We start from the raw sequence: 25,074 nt of genomic DNA, 5'->3' as shown, positions 1-25,074 counted from the left end.
CTTTTACGGCGGATTATGATGTTGTATTAACGGCGGAAAAGCGATTACGGAGAAAATCCGAGACGGAACCCCGCCGTTCGTTTTACGACGCGAAAGAGACGTCACTCTCCGAGGCATTGGGCGAAATGTTACTTAAATTACTAATCGTCGCCAAGTTCAAACGCGCCTCAAGCGAGGCGATTCGCCCGCCAGCGATATCACGCTGGCGCCTCGACGACAGGCGAGTTAATTACACTGCGGTTGGCGCTAATTGCATCCGCGATAGTGTACAATGTTTCCGCAAACAAATTACGATTACGTAAGAGCCGTTTCCCACCGCGTCGATCGGCTCTTCTCTCGAGATAAAAATCGTCGGATCTTATAATTTCGAGTCATGTAACTCGAAAAGAAAACAGATCTCGCGATCACACATTTTTTTATTAAAACTTTAGATATAGATAATAAAAATGCAAATTTTAAAAATGTATATGATTTTCTATATAAGTAATGACAAAAAATTGTTTTTTATTATTGCACATGCTATTTAATATTTGATATTTTTATAATTACATGTTACAAACACAAGATAAAAGGCTTCATTAATTTGAGAGATGTTTCTTGAAAAAAAATTATATCACAAATCAAATATATCTCAGAAAAATTGATCAAAATATCTGTCAATATATTTCATATCTTATATATAGTATAAAAAAATTAGTGCTTTTTAATCGGCTGATTTCTGTCAAAAAATATTAATAAAGTGTTAATTTGCTAATTAAATCTTCAAATAACAACATGTTAAAAATACTAAAGCAGTAATATGTTTTAAATAATATCTTATAACACCTTATCCGAAATTAATATTTTTTGACAGAAATCAGCTGATAACTGTCAATATTTAAATTTTTAGCTAATTTTACAAGATACAGAAGTGAGTCGCACATGATTTTTCGATTTCTGCGCGCTTTTATTCATAAAACTCTGAACGGAGAATTATCCGATGTGTCGGATACACTTCGTATGAGCTCATCGTGGGCTTTTACGAGAGCGACGACATGTTTAGAGATTGTGTCATAAATAGCGTGGGCCGTAAGCATTGTTCCTTCAAACTGCTCTCTCACGAAAAATACGCGTAAAATTTCGTTTGCGAAACGTATATGATTCGTTGATTCGAAAATAATGTGTTAGAAATTTTGAAATAGCATTCCTGTGACGTATATAATTTGCAAAATTCGACAAGCATCGTTCTGTGTTCGTCAAAATAAAATATTGAATTAATTAATATTCTGAACCCCATTAGTGTCTTTCTTTCTCTCATTCGGACATTTATCTGTAGCGCAATTTAAAAGGATGGGAACGTGAATAAATTTTAGCGAGTGATATTTCAATCGTTAATACTTGATCAATTATATTTATGAATAGAAGGTGGTCTTCTTTAACGCGTAACAAAATTGTACATGATGCGAAATTAACGGATGTTACGACACATGTCACACTTTCGAATCGTGTCAGACGTCAATATTTTATTTCCGATAATCGCAGGAAGTCCACGCAGGATTACCTCGTACAGCATTTTATCAGCGGTGTAATCGTGCCACGTTTAAAGCACGTCAATTAAAATTTCACGACTCGACCGACCAGCCGGAAGATCGCGTCGGGACCGGTTGATCACTGTGCCTAATGAATTTCGCTATCTATAATTCTCATCGAGGGAGATGCGTACCCACCGCCGCGACACGTCTTTAGCATATTCGGATTCACGTGCATCTGAATTGCAAATGCGTCGGCGGGGACATGCGTTTTCTTTTTTCTTTTCTTTTTTTCTCCGTTGCGTCTCCTTTGCGGCGCGCGACTAAATTGTCGCGAATTATCGTCGAAGGGACAATATAAAAACGTCGTTCCCTGTACTTCGAGTATACTTCACGCGGCGTGTGTAAATTATTTTACACATATATATATATATATGAATAATATTTTATATTCCGCGTGTTTAATAAATAATCGTACAAAGTATCAATGTGGAACTTGAATTTAATGAACGAGATGAAAAATAAGACTGTACAGGCAGCTTGCGGAATTGAAAAGCCTCCTTTCTCATCGCCGCAAACGAATCCAAATAAATCTATGGAACGCGATCTTTATAGCTGAACTTTAGCGAGAGAAATTCGCGTAACGCTTGACGCGAACTGTTAATAAAGTAACTCTCGCCTCCGTCCCGCGGGCGCATTCTTCAAGTACAGCCTGTCGATTCGCAATCGCGTGTCGCGGCAATTACGCCCACGAAACCGCGTACTTTAATTTCTCGTCGATTGTCTGGGCGTTTTCTCTTTCCCTCTCCTTCGTTCCATCTCTCTTTTTTTTTCTTCCCGTTCGATCGCGCAAGAGCGTCGTGTCAATAAATTAGATTTCTCAGACACGTCAAATGCATGCATGCATATTGTGTCGACGACGAAAGAAAGAGAGAGAGAGACCCTCTCTCGTGTGTGTCCCGGGACCGGTGCTATAAACGCCAAACGCTGTTTGCGGATTATAATTTGTGCTCCGATAATGAAGGATCGTAAAGCGTCGCGCGTTAGATAAGGCGAGAGCCGGCAGCGGCAGGAGAAAGCGACTTTGCGGCCCTCGGGGCTCCCGTTGGAATTCGCGTCCTCGTCTGAATGCACGCTCGATCGGAAGCCGGGCGTCAGAACCCGGCGCGGCGATCCGATTTTCCGGGTTTCGGCAAGAACCTGCCGCGAGATTTCGTTTCGTAGGGTATAATTAATCCGATATGGTGGTTTGACAGCCACTGGGCAAATACCTCGGTAATCGAAATCGTAGACTCGATATATGTATGCAAATACCTTTGCACGATATAACGATTGATAATGTCTGGCTACTTGCGCAACCTGAACGTAAACGAAAATAAATGATGAGAAATTGTCGTTCCTTTGTAGATCGAGTGTAATGAATGATAATGGATAATAAATGGTGGTAGGTATGTATCGAGGCGACACTAAATAATAATAAATGATGTACCCTACTGGATGAGAACGCGATATTTCACGTGTATGTGAACGAGTTTATTACGCGAGTTTATCGCAATCCTATGCATAAATTCTTGCAATCGAAACGTCCCGCTGTGATTATTATTTGCCTTATTTACTGCTAATGATTTACTCTTTTCCCACGTTTCACAAATCCGTAATATCGATGGATGAGAATTGCGCTGTAATTATACACGGCAATAACAATCAACTTATCAAAATTGAAGGAATTATTGAAAAATTCATTACACCAGGGTGTGATCGAAATAGTGAATTTGTGGCGGATCTGAAGTGGAGTTTCTCTAGAGGAAAAGTAAGGTGCACACGGGATATAATGTCGATTTACGATGTCGATGGTAAATTACGATTATACCCGTGCGCCGATAATTAGCGGTCTGTCGTTTTATCGCCCTGAAATTCATTTCAATTCCCGTCAACGAACTCGACAGCAGCGTGAAAGAGGGAGAAGCGGTGTGAACGCTACGACCGCGAATAAGATCGGTCTATTCGCTCTCTCGGTTGCTTTTCGCTATAAATCCGAGCGTTGCGTTTGCCTGGACAGATACCGCGATTACGTGCGTTTCAAACGCAGATTAAATAAATATATACAGAGACGCGCGTTAAAGCAAATCGCATGTAACGTGACGTAACGAGGATCATCATTTAACTGCGGATTCCGCGTATCTGGAGAGAATAGAGAGGTCAATCACCAGATTGATGTGGCGTACAGCAAGTCGATACTTAACCCCTTCGTTACTTTCGCTTGATGAAAGTGTATACGAATGTTTGTCCAACTGCACAAAAAGAGCTTCCGAGAAACCGTCAATCATGTCGTATTAATTCGTAGACTGTTATTTTACATCGGTCTAATTATTATCAGTGGAGAGATGAATCGAGATATTTTTTTATGGAAATAAAACGATGACGATTTCGAAAAGATATCTTCGCCAGGCATGGGCGTCCGCAGAATTTTTTCCAAGAGAAGACATTAAATTCTTTTTATTTTCATTTTTTATATTAAATATGTTAATCAATTCCAGTGTTTGTTCAAAAGGAGAGCTTAATTTTTAAAATAATTCCACGATTAAATAAATAAAAAAATTTGCGCACGCACAGAACGCGCTTTTTACGCTCGCGGCGCCTTTTTGCACGCATGTACGAGTTTTTCGATGGCGATTACGACGTATATACATATATACATGGCAGCGGCCACCTCGAGAGCTCGTATAGCTGCGAAACTTTCACTCGCCAAATGGAGTAGATAAGTACCGAGCGCGAATCGAAACTGTGTAAACGTCCTCCTCCTTCTCCTGCCCATCGTGACTGCGACTCCGTCGCTTTCCTAGATAACGCTTTTCAATTTCCCATTCTCTCCGACGACGTTTCTTCTTAGCGGCGCGATATCGCGCACGACACGAAGCGCAAACACGCGGACGCGATGATGATACCGCGTCGACCACAATTCGCCTTTCACTCAATTGTCCCGTCATCGCATTCGCGGGATGCGGTTTGAGGCGCGAAACTCTGCCGCATCTCTCTGTCGAAGCTGTCTAGCCATCTCTTTCTCTCGTTCCGCGTCTAGGACACAATTTGCTCAATCTTCTATTGAAAAAAAAAGATTAAGCATTTTTCCATCGCATGTATCCAATAAAGTACCAACAAGGTACCATGTTTCATATGCAGCAGTTTGTTGCTATTGGTGAAGTTCAATTGAACGAACAGCAAAGGCAGCAAAGCAGAAGAACATGCAAATAACCATGTGCGAATTTCGGGCTTCTGCCAGAGTTGTCAACATGGCCCAGAAGTGGCACAATATTGGCTGCCAAGACTTGATAGCCTTTCACTCAATTGTCCCGTCATCGCATTCGCGGGATGCGGTTTGAGGCGCGAAACTCTGTCGAAGCTGTCTAGCTATCTCTTTCTCTCGTTCCGCGTCTAGGACACAATTTGCTCAATCTTCTATTGAAAAAAAAAGATGAGGCATTTTTCCATCGCATGTATCCAATAAAGTACCAACAAGGTACCATATTTCATATGCAGTTTGTTGCTATTGGTGAAGTTCAATTGAACGAACAGCAAAGGCAGCAAAGCAGAAGAACATGCAACTACCCATGTGCGAATGTCGGGCTTCTGCCAGAGTTGTCAACATGGCCCAGAAGTGGCATAATATTGGCTGCCAAGACTTGATAGGTGGTATTGCCCCAGTACGGATAAACCACCAGATCAATACTGTACCAGTTTCGGTAATTGGTACTGTACCAATACTCCCATGCAATCATATTCTGTTCCGAGCCGAGTTTCGTCTCAGTACTGATCGTGTATAAGGCCGAAAATGGTATTAATCGATGACCGAGAATCATCTCAGTACTGGGCATGTGTTGAGTCGACTCGTGTCGGATTACTGGGAAGCAAGCAGCTTTGTCTGCAGCACGAGTACCGGTTCAAGTATACTGGAAGAAAATTGGGCCAATGTTTGTGTACCGTACTGACACAAAATATTTTCTATACCAAGCCAAATATCGTATCAGTACTGGGCGTACACTGGGGGCGAGACGTGAAATAGTACTGAGATGATAAAAGTTATGTTGGATAAAATCGTATATATTGGATCAGCACTGGGGATACATCGGGCCATACGTTGGTGTATGACAACAAATATTTTTATTTTGAAACATTAATTTATAATGATTTTAAACATATCGGTTATTCTAATGTTAGATTTGGCCCAATACTGATAATGAATGTTGTCCCAGTACTAATACTCTGTGTCGGGCCAAAGTTGGCGCCGAGACTGGGACCCGTGTTATCATTCCGACATTGTCCCAGTTATGACCCCGATCTCAACTTATACTGGCCCAGAACGTCAGCCAGTACTGGCGACTCTGGCACCAGTATTGAGTCAGTACTGAGCCTTTTTGAGATTCGCACATGGGTAGTTGATTCTAATTATTATTATATTAGTTACATAATTGATTTAAAAAAAAAATTGATTATGAGAACATAAAAGCAAAAATCGTAATTTGAACCTTAAAATAATAAGAAAACAAAGAAATATGGTGTAATAAATTTTGATCGCGTGACTGATTTGCTGTTGCAGCATGCTGTGTATGAAAAGGCACCCTAAAGGTTATTCTAAAAGCCACGAGGTATGATCCCTACATAAAGGGATGCCTCCGATTCATCAATCGGCAGTCGGAAGATGTGATATGTACTCGTGTAATTACTTAAATCTCGAGAATTCACGTTGACGAGTTGGCGAGATCAACGGCTTCCCGGTATTATGGCGCAAGTTGAAGGTGAAAATCACGTTGTGCGTCTCGAGAGCGTGTATTAGCTTCAATCCCGCGCATTCTTTTCCGACAAGAGTTGAAGTCTGCGCACGCAGATACGTATATATACACACGCAGGACACTCACGTGCTGTCCCATCCCCGTGCATAATTATACAGCCGAGGGACCGAGAGTGAGAGAGAGAAAGAGCGGTTGTGCAAGAAGGCCTGGGCGAGGCCACCGCATAGAATATTCAAGTCTCTCTCTTAAGTTTCTTCTAGTAGTAAATATTGTTATGCTAAGTGCAGCCGTTGTCACGCCTTTCCTCTCCGCTTCGGGGCTCCTCTGCTTCCCTCTCGCATTTTTCCATTCCCGCGCCACCTCTATATATATATATATATATACACCTTTCTTTCTTGCTTTCTTTCCTCTCGCCCGAAGAGGAAGGAAGCTCCTCGCATTCCCATCCTCGAGCCTCGAGAAAAGCATCGTGCAAAACCAGACGCACGGTCGACGACTTCGCTTGTCTCTCTTTCTCTCTCTCGTCAAGTTATTCCCCTCACGATTTATGTACAATAAATGCGACGCGAATCAAAAGCGCTCGCGATCGCACGCAGACACACCCCGAGTGATTTTCTCCGAGGACGATGAAAAAAATATCCCGCGTTCGTCCGACGTGATGGCGATTCCGTTAGTTGAAAGGATGAAGAAAGAGATCGAGGGAATAATATAATAAAAGCAGAGCGATCGCAAGATTTCACCTCGGAAAATCTGTTAATCCAAAGGCCGCGCAATAAGACCCCTTTCTTATATCGCGGACGATAAAAATAAGCGCGACACGCCGTTATGTAAATCGTATTTTCGCAAAACAGGTTCGTTTCGCAGAAAAATTCATTGATTTCAATTCTCACGCAATTTGTAGAAACGAGTTTTCTGTAATCGCTATACGCGCGAGAGAACATTCGGACGTTACGTCGCGCGAGGACGAATAACGTAACAAGCTTTTTTTTTTTTTTTTTCCAAATCACTCAAATTACGCGAAACATCATCAATCTTAATGACAAGCGATCTTCACCTTACGCGACTCGCGCTCTGCCTAATCGCGGGTACACCAAGGCCGAAGGGGATATAATGCCGTTCACATTTAACCCTATCCTCACTTGTCACTCGCGCGCGCGATCGGTCCAACAACGTGCCGGTTTACAAAGGCCCCCGCTATTAGAAAGTGCGCGCACGTATTAGGCCGTGATTTTTATCGCGGGCTAATATCGGAGTTTCGCAACGAGACGCTTCATTGTGGCCGGGTTAATCAACGAATATTACCTCCGGGCGCTGCAATCTGAGTTTAATCTCATCACGATGGCGCGGACTGTGTGTCCGAGGAAATGTGTCGAGTTGTTTGATGAAAAATTTTTAATTTCCACCGCGCTTGCGTTACATAAACCGGTTGTCCGCTCCGTTGCTAAGCTAATAACGAGATAATGCGAATAATGCGCGCGCGCTCGAAGAGGGACAAAGTATTTTTTTTTAGTCTTACTTAAGGGGATCCGAAAACATCATTTTTGCGCACCCTTTTCTTTTTATTGGTTAAATAGAATAATTTTAAATTTTAAAGAATTTTTGGTTTTTAACATAAATTCGCGCTTCGTACACGGAGAGAATTTTCTCTTAGAATTTACCCTGAAAATCATGGTAATCGTGGGACAATATGGTATTGGAAACATTTTATGAGTTTCTCTGATTAATATTTGTCACAATAAAAAATATTAATATGTACATAATAAATTTGACTCTATTGAACATATTTTATATTTTTATTGTGGTAAATATTAATCAGAGAAACTCATAAAATTCTTCCAATATTATCCCATAATTAGCATGATTTTCAGGGTAAACTTAGAGAAAATTCTCTCTGTATACTTTTAATCGTGGAGAGGCATTTATCATTCTATATCAAGCAATAAAAAAAGATGCGGAAAAATGATATGTTTTCCCCTTAAGTACTCAAGTCCTACTTAAAATTCATAGACGTCGCGCCGTTTATTCCCACAGGAAAGGCGACGTTGTATAATGATAATGAGCGATCGCCGTGGCAAATCCATTAGCGTTAATGATTCGATATTTTCGATCTGATTTCTCAGTCTAGGATTACGCAACGTCGAGGGACCACGTAAGAGGAGGCTGCAAATGCGCGATTCGCACGACATTTGCGCTCCTCGGCCAGGAAGAGAAGATGCGCCGCTTCGAGGTGGATAGGTAACGATCATCTTCGATTGCGTAATGGTGAAAACGGAGGTCTCCTCTCGCGTGTCACGACCTGACGGCCGCCGAGAGGAAAGTCCTTGCACAGGTGCTCTCTCGTCGCCGGTTCTGATAAATCGTCCTCGAGCATCGTCGAGCAGGCAATTTCTTTCGGGACGAAAACACGCTATTTACGCTGGCCGATTGTCAGTTACACGATTCGCGTCGCTACGGCGTATTTACGAGTCGCTGATGGCTGTAGCGAGCCTCGTTAGAGTTCGGCTCCTCGAATCGGTGTCTGGTAAATACGCCGGAAATAAGAACGAGTAAGATGATTGGCTTCCTTATATTAAAAAAAAAATTGACGACTCTGGAATTGCCAATTTTTTATTTTTTTTATTGTAATTACTTGACGAGGGAGAATCTCTGCAATTTTATTCTTCTCTTATTTCTGCTTGTATATGCATATCTCGATTTCGGTAAATTAATATTGCGATTAGCTGCTAGAATGAATAGGTACTTATATTAAATTTACTTATATTAAACTTATATTAAAAAAAATTGACGACTCTGGAATTGCCAATTTTTTATTTTTTTTTATTGTAATTATTTGACGAGGGAGAATCTCTGCAATTTTATTCTTCTCTTATTTCTGCTTGTATGCATATCTTGATTTTTAGGTAAATTAATATTGCGATTAGCTGCTAGAATGAATAGGTACTTTATATCCATATACGATTAGATATAATTGCATGCGATTGAATTTAATTAAGTAGACAATTTATTGACTTGAAATGTCATGAAACGTGACATGGTTACGTTGCCGGAATGCGTCTTCCCCTCTTTTTGCGCGCGTGTATATAATTGTTAGTTTTCTTAGTTATATAATTTTTAGCAAGATATTACTTCTCCGATTCTCTCTTTCTCTCTCACCGAGCAATCGTGATGAAATTACCAACGTGCCGCGCCAAGTACGCGTAGCAAAACGTTAAGTGACTTGAGTAACATCTTCATGATTACGATATCGCCTGAAACGGCTGTCAGCGATACGAGAATATAAAAAAAAGTGAATGAAGTATAAATGGGCTGCTATTTAACCGATTCGTGCTGCGGCGCGAAAACGAGCAGGGATTGATGAAGCGTGCGGCGACGAGTGCGCAAAGGAGAGAAGGTGAAAGGCGATAACGGCAAAATGAGCAGATAAGTGGGCGTAAGGCACATATCAGTGAGAGCAGATACCGAGGCACAATGAGAGGTAGTTGAAATTACGTAAGCGTCATAATGAAGATTAGCTAAATATGACCATTGATACTAATAACGTTCGCGTTTTATTAACAAACTTACATGCCTACGTACACCTTATACTTGGCTGAAATATACACAAAGTAGTGAGTCAAGAGTAGTATAGGTATATATACTTGAAATCATTATTCGAAGCGACTCCTTTTATAAAATTACAAATTGCAAAAGAGAGATATGTAGGAAAAAATCTTGCAACGTGTAATAAAGTATACGACTTGTGTCATTAATAAATACCAATCACCGCAATCACCTTTCTCCGCCGTGCAGGTGCAAACAATCAAGCGTTTTGATATCTCGCGTAAGATATATACCTCAAGTGAACGACATTCTTCATAATCGCTACCGTAACACGCGGAATTCCGCGATATATTTTTGTCGCCGCGAGCCGCCAGAAGAAAAATGTACTACGACCGGCTCTCCGTAGATCAAGCAAAGCAAACACGAATCTCTTATCAATTAAAGTAATTATCGTTCCAAGTATCATGTTCAGATCGCATGACTAATCCCATATATCCTTGCATACCGCGGTTCGCGAAAACGCCCCTGGTTATAAGCGGGTGTCGCTGAAATTCCTATGCGAGATACAAATTAAACTGCATACGCAGGTCGGTTTCGAAGCAACGAAATATATAAATTATATATTTTTTTCAATCATACCTTTTCGAAACAGGAAATTCATATTTTTCTACATTTTTCATCATATACCGTTTAATTCTGCTCCAAATTTTCTATGTAAATATTATTCGCTCGATATTCGCTTTTAAATTGAATTTGAAATTAATTTATTTATATTTAAATAATTTCGGAGGAAGAAAGAAACAAAATTCATATTTTTCCAAGTTTTTCATCATATATCTTTTCTCCAAATTTTCTATGTAAATATAGTCTCTCGATATTCACTTTAAATTGAATTTAAAATTAATTGATTTATAATGAAATAATTTCGGAAGGAAAAAGAAACAAAATCCATATTTTTCCAAGTTTTTCATCATATATCTTTTCTGCTCCAAATTTTCTATGTAAATATATTCTCTCGATATTCGCTTTAAAATTGAATTTAAAATTAATTGATTTATAATGAAATAATTTCGGAAGGAAAAAAAACAAAATCCATATTTTTCCAAGTTTTTCATCATATATCTTTTCTGCTCCAAATTTTCTATGTAAATATATTCTCTCGATATTCGCTTTTAAATTTAATTTAAAATTAATTGATTTATAATGAAATAATTTCGGAAGGAAAAAGAGAACGCGCAGAATAATCGTATATCTACAACCAGATTTTTTTAATCTCTTCTGTAGTGAATGAATTTAATTTTCTACAACAAGCATTCTACGTCGTCACTCGCACCGAAGAATAAAATTTGCGTCGCTGCTTACGTCAAACCTACGCTCTCGTGAATCGGCTCTCTTGTCATTTCTGAAGATAACGATCGTCGCGAAAAAATGGTGTCGCAACCCTACCTCTTGCTCCGATCATCGCGTTTTTCGATAGGTGTACGGCGACGCCTAGCGACTTTCGATGATTGACTGATAAATTTCGTGTATCCTTCGTGTATTGACGGCAACGTCAGACACGAGTGGAGTTTCGATTAGGCGACGAGTCGGAAAGAACCGTTCCTTCGGCCGAAGATTAATGGCTGTAACACCGAGTGTTAAGAGATCCCTCGTCATCATCGTGGACTTTCTCCCCGCAAATACGAGAACAATGGGTTTGACGAACCACGAGGAAGAACGGTAAAATATTTGCCTCCAGAGCAAACACGAAGACAGGTCGCGGACTTGTCCTACCGTAAGAACGTTCTTGACATCGTTACTGTGTGTAAGTCATGAAATCATTGCGTAGCTCTATGAAGAAACGAAGAGTATATGTATAAAAGCAGTACGCCATTTCTTTTACTTTAAACAAATACAAATATAACGTAGAAAAATAAAATGCACGGTCAACTTTGTAATAGTACTGGTTTACGTGCATTTTACCGTTCTTCGTGTATGTGTGTCATTGGATCAAGATTGACAAAGTAATGTCTAAGGTTTCTCTCTTTCAACTAATCCTTCTCCAAGCGGGCGTCTAAAAATATCTGACATCTATCTCCAACGTCAAAAAACAAAAACGGTTTCATTTCCGACGATGTTGATTAAAATTAAATTTACAAGACTGTTGACAGTTGCATAGAGTCGAGTTACGAATAAAACAGACTTAAAGCCGCGAGAGAGGTTTTGATAGGTTGACATGCCGGAACAATCGCAGCCGGAAAGAAGAGCGATCGACGTTGCTGCGTCGCGGAAGACGAGGAGAAAATCCAAGGAGAAAAAGATGGAGAAGACTGTTGCCGCGGGTAGGTATACGAGAATAAGTAGCGCAGTAACGCGTACAACGTGGCAGTAGGTAGACTATCCAGCGCTTCCCGAGCAAGAAAACTAGCGGCAATAATAATTTACAGTACTCTTTGCCCTTCCTTCTAGCATCTCTCTCTCTTCGTTCGCTTCGGTGCTGGTACTGGTGGTGGTTGTTGGAAGCAATTCCATATTAGGAGTCGTGCTCCTCGGTTTACCACGATGGAGGCTATTGAGACGTAGTTACCCTTACTTATCCTGTCGCTGCAAGAGCGAGCAACAACGGCAAGAAGAAGCTGAGGGAAAGAAAGGATCTCTCGCGAACGCGGGATCTGGAAGCGAAGGACCTTTCCTCAGCGACTGTCGAGAGAAAGAGAGAGAAGACTCGGTCGCTTCGCTTGCGATTTTATATTCATATCTGGCGAAGAACAATTCCTCTCAATCGCTCGAACGCGTAGAATCCTTCTTTCTTCTTCTTCTTCTGCGAACAAAACTCACGAGATGCCAATTTCGTACCAGAAGAATCGACCGCGCGAACTCTGCAGCTTGGCTTCCATAAAGAGAACATGATCGCGAAGGATAAAGCAGAGGATAATCCAGAAAAGTAGCATTTTATAGATTTAGCTAAAGAAAAAAATTCAGAATATTAGCAAGATATTTATAATATATGCGCGGTGTCAAATTGTTTACCTTTCGCTTTTATAAAAGAAAAAAAGGATTTAATGAAATTAAATCTACAAAAGATTCTTGAATTTTGAATGAAGTAACTTGACGAATAGCTCGAGTTCGCGGGATCTACTCAATCTCGGCAACGTGTCGACGATTACAAGCGAGACAATTCGCGCGAAAAGATTGAGCGGAATGTTCACGGCGTGCTCAGGTTCTCTACTCTACATTCCTCGTTGTTGAGGAATTTTCCGGTCCAGCGGACCCTGTCACTTCGCGCGACGACTCGTCGCCGTTCGCCTCTTCTACCTCTCGCTAAGCAATCTTACCGATCATAGAACGCTCGCAAACTCGCGACGACCGACTTCAATCGTACTTAACCGTACTTAGCCAACCGGAAACTTTCTTTCCATCCAGTCGACGATACGCTGTCCCATCGGACAGTTTGCTCACGCGCTTCTCTTTAAGCGAAATCGCATCTCCGTTTTCGCGCGCGAGAGTCGACTCTCGAGAAACGCGAATATCTCGTGCAAAACCTCAAGTCGGTCGTATTCGCGAGGAAAGCTGAAGATGCGTGTCACGAGAGAGATAAAGTCGACGTTTGAGGATGCACGGAAAACCCATGTGCGAATTTCACGTAAACTGAATCTCGCAAAAATCTCTATTATTTTTACCATTAATACAGGTCAGGACACTCATTCAAATTAAATGTATAAAAAATGTAACCAATATGGCGGCCAATCTGAGGCCTGTCATACAATAATATATTTCACTATTTTTAAATAATTTAATAAAAATTATTCTTAATATTTAATATTTATTTCGACGGTTTTTTAACCGTGTTTATTTTTAACATTTTAACACAAAACTGTCAAAATAAAAAAAATCTGCGCACATTAATGTAGTCGATAGAGAATTAAGTATCCTGACCTGTATATATAAAACCGTGATTCTGAATCATGAAAACATTGCAAAACAATAAGAATATCTTTTGAAATGCAGGCATACGTGATACAGATTACGTAGAAAAAAAAATGATTGAATCGGGAATTATTACCCGCACGAACGAAAATTTCCTCGGAATAGTCGCGCGGCAGATTACGAGCGTCGTAAAAGAAAACAGGAATGAATCGAGACTTTTCGCAGCTGCCGGGCAGACACGGCTCGCCTCGGGCGATCAATTAAAGGGTTAACACGAACACGCGAGAGAAACTATCGGGGAGGAGTATCCATCCACGCAACGGATAAACGTACTCGTTTTCAGGCAGCGCCTTCCATTTTCCGCTTGACGAACGTTTGATTAGCGGTAAATTAAATAATAAGGAAAGGGATCGATGCGCGTGAGCGAAATCGCGAGAAATATAATCCACGACGACGTTCGTAAATATTCGAACGATACCAAGAATATAAAATCTAACGAGATATATACATACATTTGCATATAGTTAAAATAGATATTAGAGAGAGGGAGAGAGAATCTGCTTAGAATAAATAAAAATTAGATATTCAAGTCTTGGCATTTATGTTCAAATCGTAGCAAAACATAACAATTTGCTTTCAATATTCAATGGACATTTTCGTTAAATATTTAAATTAATACAAAAAAAAATGAACGTATAAAGATAATTTTAAATATTTATAACTGATCATCACACGATAATGAAAGATGTTGCAAGAAGAGGAAGATTGACACACTCGCGTTAAAAGTCGCTAATCTTCCGCCGTAATTGCTGGAAGCGCAATGTTCCAAAATATGGTTTTAAAACGATACAAGCGATCCAGATGCATCGCCGTTGCTGAATGGTCGGCAAACGAGATATTAAGTGCCGGACAGTAAAATATCGCGACGTAGCGAACGCACCAATTAGCGTACATTGAGCTGGATTGTGCAGGGCGAGGTCAATCACGCTTCGAAATGAGAAAAAAGGAGAGAAAACAGGGCAGGGACAAAAAGTTTGACGACAGAAAACAACGAGAAACCTCATCTTGCGTGCTAATAATCGTTAGCATTCGCGAGTCTCGAATACGCGACCTTGACTCTGAGTAGATTAAGTGGATTATACACAGAGAAATAATAATTAATTATCTCTACGTTCAAACTGAATTTACTTTCATTAAATATTACGTACGGCGTGCTTCCTCCGACGTTACAGTTCATTAAAAACATTAACCGAAAGATACACAGAGCTATAGATATTAATACTCTCATACGATATCGTTCAACGTCATGAAGCATTCTACAAACGAGATATTTATAGGGACGTTTGTATATATTATACAGTTCTGAATAATTTTCATTTTATCATTTATAAAAATGAGAGCGTTTGACATTATAATGAATCATCGACGAGATAGAAGACGGAATAAATGACGGAGTCCTATAATGTTAAATTGAACCTGCGCGACTTGGCTTAAAGCTTATGTTCTTCCTCGCGATCTTCGTTAATCTCATTCCGCATTTTTCCTTCCCGGTTTTTCACATTTACCATCTAGCTAGGTGGTGCGCATCGTGTTTTTACCGTCGTTTTAACCGACCAATTAATCTCCGTATCACTTGCAACATTTTCACCTGCGCGTATATCAGGTATGCGCGCTATCTGATAAAACGATATGTATATTTATATATATGTATGCGAATAGGACGCATTACAATAATCGCGCTCATGACATTTCAGGAGAGGCCGACTCTATTAAAGTGAGTAATAGATATCTCCCTATCCCCGAGAGAGAGAGAATATGGTCGGAAATACGGTGCGTTAAAGCATCGTTAAAGTATCATTAAAGTATCGCGGACGATTGTAATGCTAGCACGCAAATCGAACACGAGAACAGATCTAGGCCAGCGTTTCCCAATGAATCTTTTTTTTTTCATGCATAACGATATTAATTATTATATTCCTGTGTCTGTAATTTTACACTTTCATTGCTTTCATTTAAATATATATATTCGCGAATGAAATTCGAGAAAAAGAGCATTGCCGGGCTTTACAAATTAAATAATAAAATAAGAAAAAATATTAAATATTAATATTAATTAACTTATTATATTAAATATTAACATTAATTAAAATATTGATAAAAAATAAAATAATAATTTAAAAAATTCGTTTAAATTGCTACGTTAGAAACGATTCGTCCTAAAAAAAAATAAAATAAAATTAGCAGCAGCAGCAGAGCGGAATATTACAGGCAAATTTAAGCAAATACGAAGGCGCATGTTTGAGATTGATGCAAGTGAAAAACAAAATGGCGCTGTTGCATGTGATCCGACGTGGCGGGTCAACGTGTCAGGATGCGCTTCCGCGAGGGAGACCACCCGTAAGAAAATCTCGCGTGCAAAAAGATTGGGAGGCACTGATCTACACGCGTATTCTCTCGAAGGGAAGAACGAAAGGGAGAGCGAAGAATCGCTTATACGTACGAAAGGGAGGGAAGACGAGAAAGAGGAGGAAACGAAGGCCTCGTAAAGAGAGGACGAGAGCAACATCTCCGTGATTACTGATTACTGAAACGATTTGCACCGTTCGCTCCGGCGAAGCGATTAATTTCCGTAATGGAGTCGTACCTGGGGCATCATTCCTCATAGTTACCGATTATCATTAAGGACGGCTCTCGATATTGAATTCGTTCCGCTCGCGAGACAACAAAGACGACACGTATATTCACGTGTCGAATCGAGATTGCAATGATAATAACGCGATTAACTTTAAATATATATATATGTATATTAATTATCTTCGATTATTCTTGTTACCTATCAATTTTCTTAATATTCTACGTTTGCAAATGTGTGCCTTTTTTCGATCTAATAAAAATATAAAATAGAATACTTCATTAAAATTATGAAATGTAAATTATTAAACATTAATTTGATTGAACATTGCAATGATAATAACGCGATTAACTTTAAATATATATATATATATATATAGATGTATATTAATTATCTTCGATTATTCTTGTTACCTATCAATTTTCTTAATATTCTACGTTTGCAAATGTGTGCCTTTTTTCGATCTAATAAAAATATAGAATACTTCATTAAAATTATGAAATGTAAATTATTAAACATTAATTTGATTGAACATTGCAATGATAATAACGCTGATTAACTTTAAATATATATATATATAGATGTATATTAATTATCTTCGATTATTCTTGTTACCTATCAATTTTCTTAATATTCTACGTTTGCAAATGTGTGCCTTTTTTCGATCTAATAAAAATATAAAATAGAATACTTCATTAAAATTATGAAATGTAAATTATTAAACATTAATTTGATTGAACATTGCAATGATAATAACGCGATTAACTTTAAATATATATATATATATGTATATAGATGTATATTAATTATCTTCGATTATTCTTGTTACCTATCAATTTTCTTAATATTCTACGTTTGCAAATGTGTGCTTTTTTTCGATCTAATAAAAATATAAAATAGAATACTTCATCAAAATTATGAAATGTAAATTATTAAACATTAATTTGATTGAACATTGCAATGATAATAACGCGATTAACTTTAAATATATATATATATATATATATGTATATAGATGTATATTAATTATCTTCGATTATTCTTGTTACCTATCAATTTTCTTAATATTCTACGTTTGCAAATGTGTGCCTTTTTTCGATCTAATAAAAATATAAAATAGAATACTTCATTAAAATTATGAAATGTAAATTATTAAACATTAAACACACTTTATAAACATTTTAGATCAAAAGAGATGTATACAAAAATTTTACTCTGCGATTTTCCGCGAGCTGAAATAACTAGATCGCACTATAAAAGTTTCTGTTGCCTCGAAGTGTGTTTTAGCGCTCGAAAATATCTTTTTTGGTGAGACTGCGGTATATAAGGGACGTTTTTTGCTTGTGTCGATCGTGTACTTCGGATCCGTTGAGATTGCAAAAATAAAGATACAGAGAAAAAGCGTACCTGATCGATCTACAACGGCGACCGCAAGTCGACGTGCCTGAAAAGTATCGAAGACGATGGCATCTTTTCCGCGCTCGAAGAGCAATAATAAATATATCTAAGACTTTTATATATGTGGCCCACCAACTCACAAATTATTTCAGAGAATTATTTTTCCCGGGAAAAATGTTAATCTTTGAAATAATTTGATGTCGAATCGACCAACAGAGACTGAACAAGAAGCTTCTGCACATTCGTGTGTAAGGCTATATTATATGTAGCCCAAACGCACAAATGATTCCAAGGAATAAATTTAATTCCCCCTAGAAAGATAATTAATTTTAGAATAATTTATTAGGCCAGTCCCAACGATACTGCAAAGTCGGGTCGACCTGTGGCAGAGCCGGAGCAAGCTCCGAACATCCGCCTAATTTCAAAAATCAGATTAATATTCTGAATCCCCTATGGGGATTGTATCAGATATTAAGCTGGTAAGAACAGATACTACACTTTGATCTTAGCTCAGAGAGCCGAGAAGCGATAACTTAGGTTCAGCTTGTAGTCCTTATATATTCTCTCCGGCAAATTTTGAATGCGAGTTAGCACATTCGCTTATGCGCCACATAGCGGCGAACGAAGGAACTAATGAAAATATTCGAATCGATACTCTCTACCTCTGAAATCATCGGCTCCGTCGTGTTCGAGCACGTGATTAGAACTCGTAAAGGAATGCCGCGCGTATGACGTTTCGGAAATCGATCGCGCGCGTAAAAAATCGGTTCTGCGGTTGAGGCAGGTGTCGCATAATGAGTACGACGCTGATTATAATTTACAAAAAACGCGTACTTTGCATAATTCATGATTCTTCGTAACCGCACAGTAGCGCATTCGACAAACACTCTTATCTTGAATGGTGTTGACAGAGTCTATTTATAAATTCGCTAGAATCCGTTAGGCTCGAGTCTTAACGCAAGTTCCAATTGCGATCAATTAATCATGGTATTGTGACATACTTGGAACGATTCTTTGCTGTCGTCTATCGCATTATTAATTTTTTTTTTTAATATATTAGCATTACTTAAGATACGTCTCGTCTTGTTAAATAGCTTGAATATTTCAATTTATTTTTTAATTTTTTTATGTACGGGTTCTAATTTCGATATATATTGAATATATAACAAATTTTTTTGAAAACTTTTTCTTTCAAAAGTAGGTCATTTCATGCGTAATCCGAAATAAATTAAGCCTTGACACAAATTATTATCGCACTTTTGCAATCGTGTATATGCATTCGCGCGCGCTACAACTCGAATTCTATGTTTGCAATTGCACTTACCTTATTCTCGAGGGTGCATAGCGTTTATTAAGTCAAGCAAAAACAGTGAAGTATGTGAAACTTACCTGAAACAGAAAAAAATATTATAATTAGTGACACAGGTTACAAACAATTTCGAGTAATAAACGCGAACGCAAATAATAGGGCAAAATGTCAAATAATGTTCAAAATTAAATGTCTTTGCATTAAACGTGTTTCATTAAGATTCTTAGTCTCAAAATTGAATTTTCGAACTTATAAAAAATGTGTTGTAAAAAAATCTGGCGAAAGAATTTTCGATGATTTTGAAACTATACTTATTAACTATATATTTATAGGATTGAGAAATAAATGAGAAAAGCGGAAAATCTCGCGGCAGATACCGCGAGATGCAGATGTCGTCTGAGCACGCTATATAATCGAATTATGTTATTGCAATCGTAAATTCCACCTAATGCACTGTGTCTGATCTTGCGGATGCATTTCTCGCGGAAACTTTGTTGATGAGCGGCAATAGCTACGCAGGAATAAATAGAGGCGTATCGACGGATACGAGAACCGCAAGAAAAACGTGTCGTTTGCGGAATAATGTTCAAGTCTTACGTAAAATTGCCGTTTCAATAACGGTATCAATCTTTTTTTCTGAATATTCGTCGCAATTTAAATAAAAAATGCAAGAGATTTCCTAATTTTTTCTTTTCTGCTATTATAACAGGTTTATTGCACAGTAAGAAAATTTGTTTTCTTGTTAAAATTTTTGTTAAATATTTAACACATTCATGTGTTAATTTAACATATTGCTGTTGTGTTAATTGATGGTAAATGTCAAATTATTAAAACAAATTGAAAAAAGTGTAAAAATAACACAATTTGCATCTATTTTTAATTTTACACAATGAATATATTCTGTTTTATTAGCGACAAGATTTATCTATTAAAATTTATAGAATAAATTGTTAATTTCTTATTTTATAATATAAGTAGGAATGATAAAATCTAAAATTAATATTTTTAGTTAATTTTTACATTAAAGTTTATTTTAAATTACTTATTGCATTTGGTTTGTATTAAAATATTAACACAGTATTTGTGTCTCCATGTAACATATCCATAAATTAACATAAAAATTTCTGTAGATTATTTAGGACATATGATATCTGTCAACCGTGCATGTGATTACTTGCAAACCGTGTGATGCTTCGAATTAGTCGTCCGATCTTCAAACAAACACAATATTTCACGGAGAGCAGGAGAGACTCGAGAGACCAAATGCATCATGCATCTCGTGGTGAGATCGTAATTTCATAATTGCATTGCGGGAGTCTCGCGAAAAAAAGTTTCATTCGCAGTCGAAGGCTTTTCTCGCAAAAGTCGTTCCACCAGAAAAAAAAGAGAGATATTCGTCGGTGGTGGCGCGCGATTAGCCGATAATAATTCATATGCGGCTATGATCTACCGCTAACTAATCATATGCACGTAGCGAAGAGCCGGAATGTCGAGTGGAGTCGTAAAGGGGAGACTGCGCAGTGCAGTTCTCTCTTAGTTGCAGAGGCGCGATGCACTTTCACGGCTGCTCTCTTACGGGACATACGATCCTCATAATAAATTCCGCTCTTTCCCGATCCTTTTTTCCCGGTGTCCTTTATCAGGGTGTCTAGCAGACTCAATGAAAAAAATTCCCTGACTTTTTCAGATTTTCCAAGACCAGAAATTCATTTTTTCTTTGACTTTTTAGTATTTTTTTCAAATATATAACTTGCATATATCTTTATGATAAATCAATTAAATGTTAAATCATGAAATTCTTGAGATATTTTTGTTAACAATGAAAAGGTTCGGAAGTTAAAAAAAACAAAAATTTAAATCAATTACAATCTGCATTATGTATGATAATCGAAACAAACATGTCGTTATAAAACTATTTAAATGATCACCTTTTTTATTTATATTATATCAAATTTTATTTTTAATATATTTTAACAAATTATATAACACATATGTTTTAATATATTTAATGGTATCTAATATCACAACAAAACTTTTAAATAAAACATTTTTAATAAAATTAATGTATTAAGTTTGAATAAAAAAATGAATTAAAATAAAGTTCTTGAACAATATTATAATTCTTGAACAATGCTATAATATATTTTGAAATATATAATACATTGAAATAAAATAACACGACGATGGAAATCTAAATTAAGAGTCAAGGAAAAGTTATATTTATTTAATAAAAATTTGCAAATTATTGAGACACAGATGTAGAATAATATGAAAAAATCTAGATAAAATGTTTTTTTTTTTCCCTGACAATACCCGGTTTTCCAGATTTCTCTGACTGCTAGGCACCCTGTCTATATCTCTTTTTCTCTCTCCTTTCGTGCTTCATGGCGTGTCTACCGATATTATTGCCCGCTCTCGAAGATCGAAAAACGAACGATCGATGGGAGAGAGCAGCGATTATCCGCATCGCGAGCCGAATAATTTTGCTAGAAAGAAAAAGCGCGGTAAGAAATCGCCGCCCAACAACGGATCCCATTGCTAATTATATCTAGCGCCGATCCGCCTCAGTCGTCATCGTGTTCTTTACCGATCAGATCGACTTGCCTCGCTATCGCATGCGACCATAGATCACCAGGGTACCGTTTATCAATTTTACGGCATGATTAGACGCGACTCGAAGTCCCTGTCCTAGAAATGGAAGCACTAATACGCTCGCTGATCACGGCTTGATTGCACCGTTTCTCGATCTCGAAGTAAAACGTTCTACGGACTCGCAAGAAATTGATGATTAATTATCGTAGTCCAAATGGATCGGGAATTATTGATGAATTTTAAGAGAATTTCTGGCATACAAATTTCTTGCATTCCATCTCCTTGAAAGTTTATATAAATATTTATACATATATATATATATATATATTGTGGGATCCGCGAAAAAGAATCGGGCCTTCGGGTGAATATATATATATATATAGTGATATTTTTAATTTGACACAAAAAGATCTCGTGACATTTAGTTTCCAGATACAAACTCTCTCTCTCTCTCTTTCTCCGCGATTCGCAAAATTGCCGAGGTTAATTAAGACGAACAGACTACGTCCAGCTTTCACCAGGATTCACCTCTAAACCAATAAATGAACGATCAGTGTATATATATATCGTCCGTAATCTAGGATGCCGAGTCCGCGCAGCAACAAGGAGATCTTTGTTATAAATTCGCTCGCGGTACGCTCGACCTGCAAAAGTACGAATTCCGATTCCGGCACGCGGCTGCCAGGATAAATGGTAATGGGCTTGGTCGGTTGAATGGTTGGTACACCGGATAATGGCCTTCTGGTTCTTCCCCAGGCTCCTCCAGCGGCATTTTCCACGTCCTTACGCGTAAAAGTGAAACCATAAACCGAAAAACCTCGGTTGTGCATTTCGCAAGTCGCTGAATATTCATTCGATGTATCAGAAAAAAATCCATCGACGATTTTGTCGATGAATCCGGCATTCTTAATTATTTGCGTGCAATTATAGCGTTTTTATTTAAATGTGAGATGTGCAACTGCACGGAGAGAATTCTCTCTTAGAATTTACCCTGAAAATCATGGTACCTAATAATGGGACAATATGGTATAATTAATATTCACAATAAAAAATATTAATACATAGTAAAATTAAGCGAACATTTTATATAGAGATATTAATATTTTTATTGTGGTAAATATTAAATTTAATTCAATTTTCAGGGTAAATTCTAAGAAAAAATTCTGTCGGTGTGCGATAATAATGTGTGTTGCGATGCAATGATACTAATTTTTGATGATGAATGTCACTCGTAAGATCTGAAAGTTGATCTTTTCCCATAAATGGTAGCAACCGGAAACCAAAGAGCATTCTTTTCTCTCTCTCTCTACCTGTCGTACACCTTCTCGTAGCGAGAAAAAGTTGAGGGAGCACAACGTGAGGGACATGGTACCGCGGCGCGTAAGCATTGTTTCAAAGAGACCGTAAATACTTCAACCCCGGGTTTGTTGTTTCGTTCGATCGTCGCTCGAACAAGCCTGTAACGCGTCCGCGAGAATTTTTCCCAAGCTCGCCGAAGAATTCTGACCACCCAGAATCCAAGAACAATAGATATACAATATATATGCAATAAACTTCACTCTACGAAATACTCATTATCAGCGAAACAGACGATATTCCAGATTCATTACAAATGATGAAATTCGAGACGAGCCGCCAAAACTATAATTAAAAAAATCCATGTAAACTCCGACACTTTTGGTGCAACAATAATAACTCGAGGAGAGCGAGCTAGCTTTCTGGTTAACGCAATATCGCGCGTAATACTCCTCCGACGTGCTAAAATATTGAATGACAAGATATACAACACCCGGTAAACTTCCTGTAGAGTCTCTCTGGCCTCGTGCGCGCGTACGAAACGTCGTCGTGCTCTTTTTCGACCTTCTTCGGGCGGAGTGCTATACGATCCTCTTAATGAAGTCCGACAACATAGCGGAGCGAATGCGTGCGAAGCCGCTGGACCGTGGTGCGATACTGGCCGCATGCGTTGGAGATTATAGGATACACTCTATGATCAAAAAGGTCGCAGACGACACAGAGGCGTAATACGAGTGAAGTGCGGAATATCTCTACAAACCTCTCTCGCGAGCCACAGCTAAGAATAGACATTACTCTGGGCTTATATCATAATCTCGATCCGCTTCACACGCGAAACAATCGAAATTTTCATACCAGGGTATCCAGCAGACTCAATGAACAAAATTCTCTGACTCTTTCAGATTTTCCAGAAATTAATGTTTTCCATTGGCTTTTTAGTATTATTTTTTCCAAATATATAATTTGCATATATCTATATGATAAATTAATTAAACGTTAAATCGTAAAATCCTTGAGATATTTTTGCCAACAATGAAAAGGTTCGAAAGTTCAAACAAAAATAAATTAATGTACAATAATCGAAACATATGTATCACTCTAAACTATTTAAATAATCACTTTTTTATATTATATCACATTTTTTAGTTTTGTCTCTATCAAACACATTGAAATAAAATAACACGACGATAAAAATATAAATTAACGAACACGCTGTAAATAAATCGATTTTTAACAATACAGAAAATTAGCGTTCTGGGAATCAAGGAAAAGTTTATATTTATTTAATAAACAATTTCAAATTATTGAGACAAATATAGAATAATAAAAATCCAGATAAATAGTAAAATTTCTTGATTTTTCCCTCACAATTCCAGATTTATAAAATTCCCTGACAATGCCCGGTTTTCCAGATTTCCCTGAATTTCGTAAAAATATATATTTAATTAAAACACAATTCTCTCGTTTGAGAGACGCCAGCTTTCTAATCTCGTATATCGCCTCGAAGAGATTTTCACGTTTCAAGTTTAAGCGATAAGAAAAATTTGCTTTGTATATTTAAAGAACTATACAAGTAGGAAGGATTGAAAAAAACATACGTCTGATAATATTCTAATGCGAAGATCCAAGAGATATCTCCTCGTTAACACGATTAACACTAGTCGTGTAGATCAGCTCGAAGCGACAGCGACGTGTACAATCGACTTCTAATCTAATTAGATGCAACAAGAACACCCTGGTGCCAATTGTCCATCTGATTGGCACGACGTGAGGTTTTCCTTTTTCATTCTAATTCGATAACGTCGCATATAATAATACGATATACGAGTGTGTCACGCACAGAAAATATCTCTTATTAAAATTTGATTATTACAATTAAGCGATAACAATTGTTCCATCATTCTAATAACACACATTGTAAATATATATTAATATAAAAAATGTCTTATGCTTTTTGCTATATATATAACACACACTGATAAAAGAGTACAACTCTGATATTTTGTTATAAAACGTAATTATAAAATTGGCGAAAATGCGCGATGAGAAATTCTCGGGGCTTCTCGTCCGTTACATAATTACGCAATTACATAATCACCAGAGCCG

The 25,074-nt window shown here is 37.8% G+C and overlaps 1 protein-coding gene and 1 non-coding gene across 2 annotated transcripts in view; both read right to left on the bottom strand.

The window, feature by feature from the left end:
* osp (myosin phosphatase Rho interacting protein outspread) overlaps positions 1 to 25,074 on the bottom strand; it is a 177,195-nt gene that overhangs the window by 39,222 nt on the left and 112,899 nt on the right.
* Positions 18,109 to 18,301, bottom strand: LOC114943041 (U2 spliceosomal RNA). The gene has a single exon (XR_003821941.2). It is a non-coding gene; the product is annotated as a U2 spliceosomal RNA (small nuclear RNA).

This window comes from Nylanderia fulva, unplaced genomic scaffold (assembly GCF_048542155.1).
Source record: "Nylanderia fulva isolate GAGA-0341 unplaced genomic scaffold, ASM4854215v1 Scaffold2, whole genome shotgun sequence".
NCBI lineage: Eukaryota > Metazoa > Arthropoda > Insecta > Hymenoptera > Formicidae > Nylanderia > Nylanderia fulva.
This window is presented reverse-complemented; position numbering and strand designations above follow the sequence as displayed.